General features: G+C 37.6%; 1 protein-coding gene and 1 long non-coding RNA gene across 16 annotated transcripts in view; one reads left to right on the top strand and one right to left on the bottom strand.

The window, feature by feature from the left end:
* The window catches only part of RAD51B (RAD51 paralog B), a 350,163-nt gene that overhangs the window by 45,272 nt on the left and 289,512 nt on the right, over window positions 1-15,379 (top strand). The gene's annotated exons all lie outside the window — the stretch shown is intronic.
* LOC110402075 lies at window positions 2,878-15,093 on the bottom strand. The gene is made up of 2 exons (XR_002440882.1): window positions 14,160-15,093; window positions 2,878-8,690 (listed from the first exon to the last, which is right to left on the bottom strand). It is a non-coding gene; the product is annotated as an uncharacterized LOC110402075 (long non-coding RNA).

Below are 15,379 nucleotides of genomic sequence, written 5' to 3'. Positions count from 1 at the left end.
TTTTCTTATTAAAACTGCTGAATTCACAACTGATGTGGAGGTCTATCCTTTCTGATTTTCCTAAAAAATCTTTCAGTCAGTGTGCCTAATGATGTAGCCATTTTGTCTGATAGTTACAGCATTGTTTCAGAATTGCTGACATTATGATTTTGAATAAACTTACCACATCTTGTCTTCCTTTAAAGCTTCTAAGGAGGAGACAAATATATGTTCCTGTGAATGTTCTTAATGTGTGTGAAAGACATTAAAAAAAAAAAAGACATTGGATTGAAGTAACTGCTGTACTCCATCAAAGGTGTCTTGTGGAAAGATCTTTTACTGGTCACTCTGCTGAGTGTCTACTTGACTTGAGTTGGGAGAAATAATGGAAGACACAGGCATTTTGGGAGATTCATCCTTAATCTACAGAGCAACAGATGTACATGAATATAATCTGATGAATTGATCTCTGTAATTCCTCACTTCTCTAATGCAGATATGTAGTTACTACACTTCAGAATTATTGTAGAGCAGTGGTTTGGAAGGCTGTAGCACTGGAAAAACTTATAGACACATAAGCAAACACAAGTTACATTACATTCTGTTAGTGTAATCTCAAGACACCTGAGCTACCTTAAAGTGACCTTGACACCAAAAGGTGAACTAAGGGAAATGAGTTGTGTTGTTTTTTTTTTTTTCCAGATGCATAGATTGTTTGTTTTTCACCTGAATGGATATTTTTAATTGTTTGTTTTAATGAACATCAGCAAAAGAAAAGTGGAGAATGACTTATACAAAGCACCTGAAAAATGTAATGCTGCTATACAAAGACCTTTCCTTCTCCTCGGCACTTTAAAACCACTGTACTTTTTCCAAAATAAAGCATTAGGAAAAATGAGGAAAACACCCCTACAACACACTTTCTCTTTTTTTAATTATTATTCCCTTGTAAGTGAATCACTGCAAGTGCTGGTCAGTGGGCTTGTGTGCCCCCTGACAAGGATGAGAAGGGGAGGGGAAAAGAAGCCAAAAGTTAAGGGAGGCAATGAAAAGCAAAACTTTGCTGTAAAGGCAACGTTTGAGAGAGAACACTCATTAGGGAATTTAGTCTGGAAACCAGTCTGATAATTTTTGAACAACCATCTCCGTATCCAAGACTATCTCAATATATTCTAACTTGGCTGCTCCTAGAAAAACATCTCCATGGTACTACAGCTGATGTGTTGTCAGGAGTGTTTTGCACCAGCAATACTTGCTGCTCTGAGTTAGCAGCTCAACAGCATGTGAAGATGTTTACCTGAATGTTCGTTTCAGAATTACAAGCTTCACCTTTTTATGGTAGTACTGATGATTGCTATTGAATGTTGTTATGTCTATGCCAGTAAAACAAGATAGTTTTGAAATATGAAAGAGGAAAAATGTGGCTAGTACCTTATATGAGGCTTTTCTTCTAAAAAAACTATAACTTTTGTTTCTTAAGTAGAATTGGAAGAAGAGAAACGTGTCAGGGAAAATGGTAGTTTTCTGATGAAAACAATTTTAACTTTTTCTGTGAAAGCTCAATTGACAGATTATCCTGAGTTTCCTGACAATTTTTATTAAATGTTTAAAAATAAACAATGCCACTGATGTTGCATAATCATCTGACATTGATTTCTTCAGATTTCTGCTGATACCTCTTCCAAAAAAAATTTTTGAAGTGACTTATCTGATTATGAAAATACTCTGCAAACATTGGCTATGTTTAAGACCTCATGCATCTTAAGTAGACTTTGTAGTTGCTACTGCATTTCCTGGCACATAGATCTTTGTTTCTTACATTTGCCCCTACCTTATGCTTGTTAAGAAATAAAAAGTGTGATCAGAATGTTCAAGGGGATTTACTTTTAATGTGCTCTTTCATTTTATTTCCTCCCATTGGAAACAGGACTAAAAAAAACCCCAAACATTGAAATTCTATGCCTGCTTGCAGAAAACTAATGGTTATGTATAATGGGCCTTATACCTTTTAACTGATGAGGTAAAGTAAGAATTCAGGTGATTGAGTTTGAGGAAATGTGTTTGAAGTAAGAATTGTTTTAGTTTGATGATAGGCAAGCAAACCTCAGCCTGGCCATGTTTATCTGTACAAAGGGAAATTACTATTGTTATGTTAAATCCAAAGATTAGTGTAGAAAATGAGATGTTGATAGTGGTGATATCGTAGCTAGTCTGGACTGATTCTGGATTCAGGGTTTGGAGGCATGTCAAAACTACTGTAACCTATAGAGGACCTCAGAAGACTGCTCCAGATCACCCTTATAAGTTGTACAAGATGTTTGTTATTTTACTGAAATGGTTACTTTGTTCCACTGATAGTAATAGATGTCTGTGCTGATATTTTGGGAGACTGCATAGATTCTGAAAACCTCTAGCACAATGTTGTATTTTGCAGCAGAAAACAGTGCTGTAGTTGCTTCCTTATGATCAATGTAGTCCAGCTGGCTCTGTAAACCAGCCTGTCACTTAGACAGGAAGAACTCATCAGGAATTTTGTTGGAATATGGATTTTTGTGACATATATATATATATATATATAAAGTGGGGCTGATCTGACCCTGAAGGGGATACTGTGTGACTTGCAAGAAGGCAACGCGGTAGTTTCAGAGAAAGAACGTGCTTGCAGCTGACAGCAATAGAATTGCTCTTCTGCCTTTCAAATAACTTGAAATTTTTAAGGATTCACAAAAATGGTAATGCAAAAGAGAACATTGTTCTAAAGTGTGCTTTTTAAACTTTTTTTCCTCAGGGAATGCCTTGAGGTCATGCTGCTTTTAAAGATCATTGTGATCTGGTGCTGCCCTGCCATTCAATACATTTTCCCAATTTTGTAAATAATCGTTCCAGAAGAAATATCTATCTCTTGGTTAGATAGAGTTTATTAAAGGAATGCTTCTTAGACAGGAATTCCACAAGGAACTGACAAGTGACTTCAGGAAAACTGGGAATGACGTTAGATTGAGAAAGCATAAAGTCTAGCTATAAATGCTTACGAGGAATTGCAATAGCTCTGTCTGAGGTCTGTGATGGGGAGTTGTCTACATACGCTTTGTGGAGAAGCTGGGGGAGGAAGCTGAAGAGAGTATCAGAAAAGCAGTAAAAATGAACTACAAGAATACGCTGCAGGACTCTCGATACTTCATATCCCTTTCGTCCACCTTTAAAGTGGAGACTGTAAATAAGCTCCTTAAGGGTTTTTAAAAAGTTGATTTTGTTGGCCAGCCAGTAGTACTTGAATGCTCATAACTGCTGAGAATGCACATTCAGTGGCCATTGGCTAGGAGTTGGTATGTGTAGCTCTGCCGTGCTCTGCTGACCACAGGATGGTCATAGCAGATGATCTGAGAATGTAGATGTGTTGCTCCATGTCTTGCCCCAATCCCAGCCTTCACCTTTTCTGTCTATTTTATTTCAGTGTTGGGTTAGGTAGCCGGCAGCTTCACAGTTTTTACTTTGCTAGGCACTGATTAAGAGTACAGTTTTTCTTTTGCTCCTAAATACTACTGAAATACACATTATTAGTTTAAGAAAGCGAAATATTTAATACAAATTCTTCCATAATGATGAAACTTCTTCTTGCTAATAATGTCCTGTGTTTACAACCTTTCGGGTATTCCTCAGAGATGGATGGTGTCACAGACGAGATCAGTTTTCAGCAATGTTGTCAGTGCTGGCAGAGCTCGGCGATGCTGCTGTTAATTGGAAACCTTTTAAATTCCTGTTAAAAATGTCAAAGCTCTTACCAGTCAGGGAATGCCCTCTAGTATGTCTTTTTGTGGAGCTTGTTCATTGTTCTAGTTGATGTGAAATAACAAATACAGTGTAGAAAACAAACAAAAACTCAAAAACCCCCACATCCCCTCCCTGCATCTAATTAACCTAAACAACTGAATGAAACAGGACAAATGAAGCAAGCCTCCAACAAAAGTATCTTCTGAAAAGTTAGGTAATTCTTCCGGGCAAGTTTGTTCCTCTCCCTGTTCTGAAAGAGGGAAGGGGAGAGGTTGCAGGAAATGAGAAATGTGAATAACAGCAAATGAAGTTTCCAAAATAATTTAAAGTGAACTTGTTGATATAATGTCCTTTTAAAAATGTTTTGTAGCATGTAGTGTATTCCAGTATGGTCACAACAATTACCTCAAGTTGTGCTGAAAGTATCTTTAATGTGCTCCACCCAGCACCAGCTCAATTAGTTGTCTGTAAGTGAGGAGAAGAATATTGCAGTTGAGATTAAGATGCCTAAACTGCATCTGTTGTCTATGCTGTGGTTGCGAACAACACAGTGGAACCTTTGCCCTTGAGCTTACATTCTGAAGTCAAAGGAAAGCAGCTTTCCTGTAACTTCTGCTTGATTGTACTTTTTTGGGTGGTTAACTTGAACAGTTATGCTTTTCCTTATATCAAGGCCAATTAAAGCAACAGGACTCTGAACCAGCTTCCATCCTGATTAAAAAGTCCTTATATGAGGTAGAACATGGAAGTGCAACCTATTAACAGCTGCAAGTTTTGTTGATTAAACTAGGTGCAGACAAATTTACAAGGGTAACAATTCTGCGAGAAAAATCCGGTTCTGACATATAAAGGTGTCCTGACTATTTTCTTTCTGATTTCTATGGTGGTTTCTTTTTGCCAAGAATAACACAGAATTTCTAGCAAAGTGTTGACACTAGAGGTTCTAAATGCTAAATGTTTTATCAGTCATTTGAGTTGTCTTGAATCTCGGTAAACAAACATATGTATCCATGCAGATGCCTGGAGATACTCTTAGCCCTTGAAGACCACATTCTTTTCAAGTGAGCATTCAGATCCCTGTTTGGCCATAACAGATTATCTTTGCATCATCTACTGAGAAGCACCGCAAGGTAATGCAAGTTGCAGGACACTGTGGCCTAACTTTTGTTCCTTGAGTGAAATTTTACAATAATAATATATACAGCTCATTTGGACAGAAAGGCTGTATGTGTCCTGACCTTGTTAAGCAAGACTTTAAACATTCTGAAAACTTAAAACTCCAATAAAAAATATCTTAAATCACACTGCAAACAAACATTTCTCTAGAAACTTGTTTGGTACAAAACAAATTATTCTACAGATAGGTAACTAAAGTATGGAGTGAAAAAATGCCTACTTCAAAGATCATTGAGTCAGTGGCAGACACAGTATTAATCAGAAATGTCAGATGATTTGAACATCAAGTCAGCAGTGAGACCAAATGCAATTTGAAGTGATAGTGTCAAATATGTCATGTATAAAATGAGATCAATGTTTTTTTACTTGCATGTAAGAACCCGTACTCATCTGTCATGTTTGGGTTTTGGGCTAAAGACAAATACATAAAACTACTTTGAATCGCTGTTATGAGCTTGATAATCTGCTCTATTGGTCTGACGTGTGTTTGGAGTGCTCAAAAGTGACTAAATTCCACTTCTGCATTTACTTTGGTCTGATAAGCCAACCTGAAGGAAAATTTTGTGTTGAAGATCAGTAGTAGGAAGTAGTAGTAGTCTCAAGTTATTACTATATATTATAGTAATTTTATTTTTATATACAACATATATTATATTATATATCTTACTATATATACAGAAGCTGAAAAAAAAATCCATACTCTCAAGAACCTACATGCGTATTTAGTACTGATTCAAGTAATTATGTCCACTCAGAAATCAAAACAAATCAAGCCAATGCCAAAGCCACCTCATTGTTTGTAAAAGCTGGTTTTCTGAAGTTAATAATACGTAATCAAAACAGCTGAATTCTTCCCTGGAGAATCAGATATGCCTTTGGTTGCATAACTGTGCAGAAGCATACTTAAGTATTGCTAAATTATTACAAGCAGATTTTTCATAGATGATCATTGATAGTACATCTCATTTTCTGGATACTAGATTTGTGGGATTAGAAGTAAGGTGCTCACATCTACAAGTACATTCAGTAGAGGCTGTTCTTTTTACAAGTCAAATGTTTGAATGTGCCATATTAAATTGAACAGTCACGTCTTGAGTGGCTCAGAGCAGGCACCCAAAACTCTAGCTTAATCTGTCTGTGGCTCCATTCCCTATCTGTAAACTGAGTTAATCCCCTTCTCGGTACAGAGGCATTCTGAAGGCAAAGCAACTATGAAGCACTTAATGTAGGTTTCAGAAAGAAAAGAATAATTTGGTGTTCATGACAGAACTTTAGTAGGGTGTAGCAAGAGCTTAGATTACAAGCTTCAGAATGAAGAGGAAAAATCGAGTAATTTCTCCTTGAGAGCCATTCTGTACACACGTAATTGTCTTTTTATAGCCTTGCTTTAAGACTTATCCTTGAAAATTAAAACAAGATGATTTCAGCCCTGCAGAACATTACTAACTTAAGATTAATTCTTACAATGGGAAGTTCTAGCTAGTAAGGGAGGTTGACATTTTCATCTGTACTAGCTCTCAGGAATAGGAGCCTAATGTATAGATGTATATTTTCACTTAGACTGCATTTTCTTAAGTGGAAGCCTTGTGCAATAAAGCAATGTTATAATTCTGGCATCTTCTTTTTTGAGTACCAAAAAAAAAAAAGAAAGGCATTAAAGTAATTGTCCTCCTTTCTGAAAATTTTCCTCGTGAAATGAACTCTCTGTGAAAGGAGATGGTTATAACTCTTTCTTCATTTCACTGCCTCCCACCGCGTTAAGTGTAAACTAGTGGTGTTTTGTAGTAGTTGATACTGTTAGGATGGTATTTGTAGGTAGTTTAACTTTTGTTAAATCATCTATGATGGACATAGCATTGTAATATTGGGGGCAGGAGAGCTTGATTTAGATGGATGCTGCTGCAGGCAGTGCTTATGAAATGCAGTTTTAATGACTAAATAAGTCTGTATCTTCTGCAGCACACAGGGCAACTATTTAGGATTGAAAAAAGAAATCAACGTGCTACTTCAATCTGTTTTGAACAGACTTACATTTTTTAGTTGTTCTCCTGCTGTGGTGCTTATGAAGCCTGGGGTTGACATCATTGTGATTTTCTTGTCCTTGAATCATTGAAATACTTCAGAAATGCTCATTATTTTTTATTACTCTGTTCTACTTTGGAATGCAGAAGTTTTTAATATTGCTAATAATTATGCAATAAAAAAGAAATACTCTTTTTAGAGCACCTCACATGTCACTGGCACATGAGTCACATGATGTAACTTAAAGCTGAGGCTTGCAGCATACATGAAGCAAAATTTTTGTTTTGTTATATATGAGAAATAGAGCATGTGTTTTCTAAAACAAAATAATTTTGGAACATGAGTTAGTTTCTTAAAAGCTTTTACAAATTATTTCCCCCAGACGGTAATGATATTGAAATAGTGTAGACTTTTCAAGATTTTTTCTCATTAAACTTCTTTGAAATAGTTCTTATATATCCTTCACTGCACACACTGCTGCCTGTATTAGCCAAAGCTAAATTCAGTGGCAGTCAAACTCCTGTGCTTAATTTAGATTTGACAGTAGGATTTCAGGGAGAATAACTAATGTTTTTAGCTTGGAATTGTTCTTTGAATTGTTTTGCAGTATAATGGAGGAAACTTTGCAGTCCGTTCTGAGCCTTATATAGAACATCACCAACCTGCCAAGTCTGTAAAGAAAAACATTTTGAAGGAGGCACGTACCTCATTGGCTGTGCTTACTCTGTTGGTTAGCCAAGTGAATCAAGCATAATATGTTGTCCACACATAGTAAACCTCAGAACAATGACCCAAATCCTTTCTTCTTTCTGAAATAATTGGTTTGGAAAGTAAAGATCCAGGATATGAGGTGTGATAGGGTGTAATATAATGGCATTTTATCTTGAGATGCCAGTGTCATGAAAGCTCTATGAATGCACTTTGATGTAGAGAACGTAGATTGAGGTGATGATATTCCAGTAGCACTAGATGGGATAGAACTCAAACGGGACCGTACGCTGTGTGGTGGGACCACATCATACTGGATGAGTGGAAATTTCCTGTGTTTGGCGATGTCATCTGTCATGGGAGCTTGCTCTGATGTTTCATGTCAGGTTGTTACAAATAATATGAGAGCTGTACAAAAGCAGCTTTTTAGAGCCATCTGGAATCCAGCTACTTTCAGCTGCTGCAGGTCAGAGACTAACTGGTCTTGTGTTGGCAGGTTACATGTAATGTAGCGGTGGAGGTCTAAGAGGAAAGAATCACTTTTGTTTGATCTTCCTGTACTTGTTTCATAAGCATTCATATACCACTCAATAACCAAGAGTGCAGTTAAGTGCTAGGGGAAAGGAAGTAGTCCAGCTGCAATTGCTGTAATCAACGTACACTAGAAATTCATCATCAGCTGTATAAACAGATGTCACAATAATAATCAATGTAGTGTCATGGGAAGTGACATCGTGTACCAACTGTATTCTTGCTCTTCTTTCCCTCTGAGAATGTAGGGTAGTATTATCCCAATAGATATATTTGTGCATCTTTGTGCCACAGAAATGGTAACCATTTGAGGGAAGTCCACCAGCAATTGCAGTTGCTGGGATGTGCTGCTTCTGTCTTCAGTCTGGAGTACTTACTTGAACAGTTCATCTCAGTGCTATGGATCAAACTCAGCTTGTTTTGCAGAGTACCCAGCAATTCAACTACTCCTTGTTTTCTCATTCTTCCCATTCAGATTCAGCGTATCACAAGGTCACCTGTATCTGAAAAAATGCAGTGAACCATTTTGTACCCAGTTGTGTCTGCCTGCATGTGACAAGGATTGTAGCACATTGTAAATCTAAGGCTACTGCTTTCACTACCCGTACAGCAGGAACTCTGTTGTGCTGTTTGTATAGCTCAGCCCTTCCTAACCTGGAAGTTTTTGGTCTCATCCTTGTCTTCCCATGCTCTGTATTTTCCTTTGTGTTTTCTTTTGGGCTCTCTTGTTCATTTAGAAATATGCTTATTTTGTATTTGCATGTAGACCATTCATGTATACTTAAAGTGGTAGCTTCTGGGAAACAATGCATTCATGAAAAGGATTTCCACTTTGCAAGCAAAACAGATATATCTACATTCATAATGTATTCCTCTGCTTTTTGCAATATAAATGTAAAATAGTTGAGTGTCTATATCTATAGTGTCTATATCTTTGCTTGGGTTTTGTATGTTTTCTGTATTTATATAGGTGCCAAATGGCACCTTGGTCTTGGTTTGCCCTGTGATATTTTTTCCTCTGGCTTTTAAAATTTACCTCTTTATTTCCTGCATGTTTATTTTTATTTAACTGTGCTGTTTTGCAATGTTTGTTCTCTTCTCTGGGACTTTTGTGTTTGCATTTCCTTATGTCCTGCTGGTTGGCATGTGAGCGCCTTTCTAATTGTGGTGTGCATTGCTGAACATTTGTTCGCATATGAGTCTAGTCTCACACCTGCAGTATACTGCTCCTACAAATTTAACAATTTATTGTTCATTCAAAGCTGTCATTACCTGTTCTACCCAGTATAATAGCAGTGGTATTCAATTATATAACAATTTATACTCCTGTGTAATTTTTTTTTTAATCTGAACTATTGAATAAAGGAAATTTGCACACAAGGCTGAACATATGGGTAAATTTTACATATCTTGACAAGATGGCTGAAGTAGAGCTTGACTGGTTTCATGTCCCATTGCTACCTGGCTAAAGGCATTACAGATTTTATGTTTATAATTTCTAATATAATGTATTAAACTTTACAATCACAATTATGATGATTGACAGGCATATAGGTGCTGGGGTGATATGCAGAGTCAATTAGGAAGTTTTTTTGTAAATGAGAGAAGAAACCACCATTGTTCAAACTCAGTTAAAAGATTTTTCAGATGTTGACTGCAGAGGTGACTAGATTATAATCCTTTAACATAATCGTGCCTCATGGAAACAACTTTCCATTTTGAAACACTGTGAAATCATCATATCCTTTCAAAAGCATCTAATCTGTAAATTTCAATAATGTGTCCTACTTTCTCAAGTAGGACAGCTGAAAGCTTGGCTGACGCAGTCAGCAGTCTTGACACTCATGAAAAACAGCTTCGTTTGCAGAGCTTGCATTAATGTGTTGCTTCTTTTTTTCCCCAAAATAATTAGTAATCAGTAGTTCGTAGGCACTGGAGTTCTCTCCCACACATTTTATATTACTGCGTTTTATTCTTGTTACTGAAGCTATCTACTTTCTTTTACTGAGTATAAAAAAAAAATCAGATGTGACATGGTAGAAGATACTATACAACACAGGCATATAATATTGGAAAAAAAAGGGATAAGTATATGTATATTTATTAAAAAAAAAAATCAGTGGTATGTAACATTGTAAGCTATCTGTTGACCACACATTTTGTTAATTGTCGTATGTACTGACGGCTACTGAATTACACAGTAGAGTAAAAAATGATGACATTGAGTTAAGTTCAGTAATGCTGGTTTCTTTACACTAACCCAGTATTTTTCATCAGTATATATGTGAGTGATAGTCTTTAGAGGTCAGCGTTCTGTGAAACTGAAAGACATTTCTGTCTTGTTTGTTTTTAAAGAATGAGTCATTCAGATTCTAGTTTAATTTCTTTTATCTTCTATGCGTGTATACATATGCTTATAGATTTTCCTCTGGCTTTGACGTCTGCTTTCATGAGAGAGCTGCTTTACTCTGAGTTGAATAAACAATTTAATAAGTGTGACTTTGTTCAACTCTTGGGGAAACTCAGACTTATCAGCATGGGTCTATTGAGAAAGGTGAACAAAGGTCTTCTGGGAGTGCCAAGTCAGCAGTCTGTACCTGCTGGGGCCAAGAAATTTAATAAAGAGACTGCAAGTTTAACAAGTCAGGACATTTTAACTATTTCCATATTTATCAAAACTGTCAAGGAATCTGGTCACAAGGCCTTTCAGGGATTAACTGCTCTGCTCTAGTAGTTTGATTGCTTTGTGTTTTTGTTCTTAACAGTGACAAAAGCCAAGTTTTCAATGTGCAGCAGCACTTTCATATCCATGAACGTGATGAAAGATTGTCTGATCTTGGAGATCTGTTCTGAATGGCCGGCAGCAGACTCTAAATGTCTAATCACAACCTGCAGCTGATGGGGAATTGTGCTTTGAGAAGTGACTTGTATTTTGGCACATATCCCATGACCAAAAGACCAGAATGAATTTTTTGTGATGTCTGTAATTGTAGATCAACCCATCAATAATACTTTAAAGCATACATGAAATCATAGAATCACCAAGGTTGGAAAAGACCTCCAAGATCATCCGCTCCAACTGTTCACCTGTCACCAATAGTTCTCACTAAACCATGTCTCTCAACACAGTGTCTAAACGTTTCTTGAACACCTCCAGGGACGGTGCCTCCACCCCCTCCCTGGGCAGCCCATTCCAGCGCCTGACCACTCCTTCAGAAAAGTAGTACTTCCTGATGTCCAGCCTAAATCTCCCCTGGCGCAACTTGAGGCCATTCCCTCTTGTTCTGTCACTAGTTACAAGAGAGAAGAGGCCGACCCCCAGCTCACTACAACCTCCAGTTTGTGTGGGAAAGTCGATCAAATATCGAAAGAGACCATAAAACAGTCCTTTTTATGTTAGTTATTCTAGTAAATTATTGCAATCAATTAGAATCATTTTTTGTGTGTGTGATTTAGAAATCTGTTACAGATCTAATGCGAGCTGTCATTTGCATTGGGTACAGTGCCTTACTCTTTTCCTTTTCATCTTTTTCTTGTTATTTTAGCATTTTGAGAGGTGTTTGTGTTTCTTCAAACTGTTGCCTTTATGACCATATATTCTGGCTGGTTTGTTCTGTGATACACTTAGTATCTTGCTGCCTTTTTCAGGAGAGAAAAGAGAGCCTGTATTAATGCGATGCTTGTGATTCTGAAACATGCATGTGGGCAGCAGCTGTAGCCCAAGTCACCTCCGTATCAGCATGTAAGAGGAAGGTGGAGGTGACCCTCCTGGCCGCACTCTTTATAATTGCTCTTTCAGCTGCCTGTTTCTGCTCTGAGGTGGGGCAAGTGTAACTAGCAAAGGAGATGTTTTGAGCTTGATTAAGTCATTGTTTATAAAGCTGCATAACAGCATGCATGAGTTTAAATAGTGAGTTTGGAAATACTATTTGGATGATTCCTTGGTGAAATTCTGTTTTGTTTGTGTTTTCCTGTAGCAGTTTTAGATGGAGAACAAATGTGGCCAGTGTTGGTCATAACTCTGACTATTAACAAAATCATTAACTATGACAGTTCAGTGATTTAATATTTCTAAATGTCCAGTAGGTGCTCACGTAGTTCACGTAGGAAAGGGAACGTAAGCATGCTACAGATTTGCTGTAGGTTAGCGCATCTGTTGATAGTACTGATTTTTAAAAAGGAACTGATCATGTACAGTGGAGTCTGCCTGCACTGGTTAAGAAAAGTATTTTAGCATCTTCTGGTCACAGCCCATAGCTATATATGGTTCTTACTGACACAGATCTCTGATATATACTGGACATAAGGATGAAATAAACATTTGCTATTAAAATCTGTGAGAGAAATGAAAATAGTACTACTTCCCTGCTCTGTATCACCTTTCATCTAAACAGTTTCAAAGCACTTCAGTACAATTTAACTAAGCTTTAAAATAACCCTCTGTTATAGATTGATTATTATTCCTTATTTACAGATGGGAAGATTATAAGTCCAGTGCAAGGAGTTGCAAAGGGAGCTTTTAATAACAGCTTGGAATGGAACTGCAGGAATCTTAACTCTGTTTTCTATATCAGGCTTGGTTCCTGCAAACACTTCTGCAGGTGTTTTAATTCCTGTACTGCTCACAGGGTTGAAGTTAAATACTAGAACAAGTACTTGAAGGAATGGGGACCTAACAATTAGGATTCTTGCCTTTTCCAGTCTGAGAGGGGTAAAATGCCAAACATTTCAAGCTGTTCTTGGACTTCACACTCTAAAAGTATGCATTTGAAAATAATCCAGTGGAAATTTATACTGCTTAGGTGATTATTTTTTAAAAGGGAAAAAAAAAAGCAACTCAGCTTCTTATCTAATACAAATTAAAATGCAGAAATTTTAAGTACCCTCATGTGAAGTCAGGATGCATTCAGTTAGAAAAGCGTTCTTGGGTCCTGCAGCTAAGAGATGCTGAGTGTTCTAAAGGCTCCCACTTCTCACGTCTCCTCTGCTCAGTGATTCACACACCATTTATTTATGTACAGGGCTTTAAATACCCAGGAGTTAGCGTTGTGCAACGTCAGATGTATTTTCAGCCCTTTGTTTTTCCTGTTCGTTACATTGTTAGTTTAAAAGTGTGGGGCAGTTGAACTTGCACCACCATTGTGGTTTAACTATCCCATCAAAAACCAGGACAACCACTTCAGTAAACTTGGGGATATGCCTCTGATACTTGGAGATCATGATAAGGTGGGGACTGAATCACGTAGTATGACAGCAGAAGTAGAGAGCGTAGTTGGCTAAATAAGGTGCAGGCGGACAGAGTAGGGTCCCAGAGCTGCATCCAACTTTTCAAATTCACTTCAATGCTCCTGTCCCTGCTCTCTGTCCCTTTTGTGCAGAAAATTCTTCTGCAGATTCCGATGTTTGTTTTTAATTCTTTTTGGATGTAACTGGTTCCTGCCACCTCTTCTGAGAAATTCAGAGAATACGATACTGTCTCACTAATACTTGTACTTGGAAGAAATAATGTTATCAACAATGAGAAATATAACGTGTGGATTTGTGCCGCAACAGGCAGGTATGCACGCAGTGTTTTTTACACAAGGTTATATTTTGTTTTGTTTCCTTTTCTTTAAAAAAGAAATGATAATGAAAACAATTACTCATTTCACCAAACCTATGTTCTGAGACAAAATCACCTGTGTTAAACTAATAGTGGGAGCAAAAAATTGAATAGCAGCTGCATTCTCACCATCAATGACTTGGTGAGAAAGCATAGATCTAGCGGAAGTAGGAGAGTAAATGACCACAGACTTTAGCAGAAGGGGGAAAAATGATATGTATTATCCACTTGAGTTGGGGCCAACAAAAAGTCCTCTGATTTCCTTTTTCTTCCCTAGGGTAGCATGAGTGGAAACATAAGCAGTAGAGGTATAGGCAAATATAGAGAAGGTATGAAGGTGATTAGCTGGGTTGGCAGTGTCTGTAGTTACCTGTGCAATCAAGTCAGTCACAGATTTCCCTGCCTCTTCCCCTACTCTGTCAGCTTCCTGTGCAGCTCCAGGCACTGGGTTTGCAGCAGCAGCCATGTCCCTGGCCAGGAGCAGCAGGGCCCCGGGTTGTGGCAGATCCTCTCATAGGACGCTGACAGCAGATCTGTTTGCTAGCAGCAGCCAGGGAAAGAGTGAATGGAAGCAAGTTAGTTTTTATGTCTGAATGAGTGAATGAAGCGTTGAGATGGGACCTCATCCAGAGGCAATCATAAAACATACGATTGTCTTGCACTGTATTACAATTTACACTATATATTCTTATTTGTCTTTAAAAAAAAAACAAACGCATGCCAAGTAGACTGACTGTACTTAGTTTTGTAATATTTAAATTTCTTTGCTCCAGGAGTAGGTAGGATGGCATAATGTGCCTAAGCGTGGGAGCCCATTAGGCATATACACCACGTGTGCACTGGGTGAGATGGTTTGAGCCACAGAATGCTTACAATCAAAACGAACATTACAATTTGGGTTTGTTTTGAAATCTTACTTCATACAGATGAAAAGAATACTCAATTGAAATACAGTTTAGAAATTCTTACAGCTTGGTGTCATGTGTTTCACAGCTTTAATTTCTCGAGAAAGAGATCCATTTATTGAACTGATCGCTCCATAGCTGTTGCCTGTTCTCACTTCACTAAAACCCCCTGTATGAACCATTGCAGACACACAACACTAGACAAGACTGAAGAGAGCAGTTTACTTCATTTCGAGAAGCCTCTCTTCTTCCTTGTGTGCTTGACTGGAATCCAACCTCTGGGATGATTCGTAACAATGCGGGATGTGCAGTCCCTGCAGAGCTTCTGACCCTTGTCTTCTCAATCTTCATTTTACTTCAGCCCATCCGGCCCTATTCTTGCCCGAAGTTCAAGCTTGCTGACTGTTCTGGGGCTGCTGTTAGTGTTTTGCAAATATTCAGAAAGAAAATACAGTGCTTCTACGTGAATTTAAGACTTGTGGACTCTTGAGAGAGATTTGTCTTCCTCAGTATTTTAACAATTCTGAAACGTTTTTCCTAGTTTAAAGCAGTCATAGGTCATTTTCAGTGGTGTTTTTTCCTTTGTGTGTGAATTGCTTTTTTGTTTGTTTTAATAAGCCACTTTCAATCATACATTAACAACTGTGATTTCCATATCCCTCTTCTGAACACTCCCACCTGTTTG

Source organism: Numida meleagris, chromosome 6, assembly GCF_002078875.1.
Source record: "Numida meleagris isolate 19003 breed g44 Domestic line chromosome 6, NumMel1.0, whole genome shotgun sequence".
Lineage (NCBI taxonomy): Eukaryota > Metazoa > Chordata > Aves > Galliformes > Numididae > Numida > Numida meleagris.
This window is presented reverse-complemented; position numbering and strand designations above follow the sequence as displayed.